This window comes from Marmota flaviventris, chromosome 5 (assembly GCF_047511675.1).
Source record: "Marmota flaviventris isolate mMarFla1 chromosome 5, mMarFla1.hap1, whole genome shotgun sequence".
Lineage (NCBI taxonomy): Eukaryota > Metazoa > Chordata > Mammalia > Rodentia > Sciuridae > Marmota > Marmota flaviventris.
Genome location: NC_092502.1, coordinates 122,081,573 through 122,083,128, shown reverse-complemented (window position 1 = coordinate 122,083,128; position 1,556 = coordinate 122,081,573).

Here is a 1,556-nt window from a genome sequence, read left to right as displayed (position 1 = left end):
ATTCTCAGCCAAGTTCTACAAGACCTTCAAAAAAGAATACCAATATTCCTCAAATTATTCTATGAAATAGAAAAGAAGGGTACCATTCCAAACTCACTCTATGAGGCTAGCATCACCCTGATATCAAAACCAGACAGACAAATCAAGGAAAGAAAACTTTAGACCAATATCCCTAATGAACATAGATGCAAAAATTCAAAAAAAATCCTGGCCAATCTCATAAAAAAAACATTAAAAAGATAATGCACCATGATCAAGTGGGGTTCATCCCAGAACTGCAAGATTGTTTCAACATATGGAAATGAATAAATGTAATACATCACATCAATAGACTTATTATAGATGCTGAAAAAGCATTTGATAAAATACAGTACCTCTTCATGTTCAAAAACTAGAAAAACTAGGAATAGTAGGATCATATCTCAACATTGTAAAAGCTATCTATTGTTACGCCCAAGGCCAACATCATTCTAAATAGAGAAAACTTGGAAGCATTCCCTCTAAAAACTGGAACAAGACAGGGATGCCCTCTTTCACCACTTCTATTTAATATAGTCCTTGAAATTCTAGCTAGAGCAATCAGACAAAAGAAATTAAAGGGATATGCATAGGAAAAGAACTCAAACTATTACTATTTGCTGAGGATGTGATTCTATATTTAGAGGATACAAGAAATTCCACCAGAAAACTTCTAGAATAAATGAATCAGCAAAATAGCAGGATATAAAATCAATACCCATAAATCATTTCTATACATAAGTGATGAATCCTCTGAAAGAGAAATTAGGAAAACTTCCTCATTCAAAATAGCTTCAAAAAAAAAAAATACTTGGGAATCAATCTAACAAAAGAGGTGAAAAACTTCTACAATAAAAACTACAGAACACTAAAAAAGGAAATTGAAAAAGACCTTAGAAGATGGAAAGATCGCCCATGCTCTTGGATAGGTACCACCATTTCACCCATCGATCCCACTCCTGTCTATACCCAGAGGACTTAAAAATCAGCATACTATAGTGACATAGTCACACCAATGTTTATAGCAGCTGAATTTACAATAGCTACACTGTGGAACCAACCTAGATGCCCATCAATAGATGAATGGATAAAGAAACTGTGGTATATATACACAATGGAATATTACTCAGCATTAAGCGAATAAAATTTTGGTATTTGCAGGTAAATGGATGGAGTTAGAGAATGTCATGCTAAGCGAAATAAGCCAATCCCAAAAAACTAAAGGCCAAACGTTTTCTCTGATTAGTAAGTGTTGATCTATGATGGGGGGGGGGGGGGGAATGGGAAAAATGGAGAAACTTTGGACTGGAAAAAGGGGAGGGTGAAGAAGGGTTATGGTGGGGGGGTAGGAAAGATGGTAGAACGAGATGACATCATTACCCTAGGTGCATGGATGATTGTAGAATGTCGAAGAATGTGCATCTCTACACCATGTACAACCAGAGAATTGAAATGTTGCACTCTGTACGATGAATTGAAATGCATTCTGCTGTCATGTACAACCAAGTAGAACAAATAAAAATAAAAAAGACCAACAA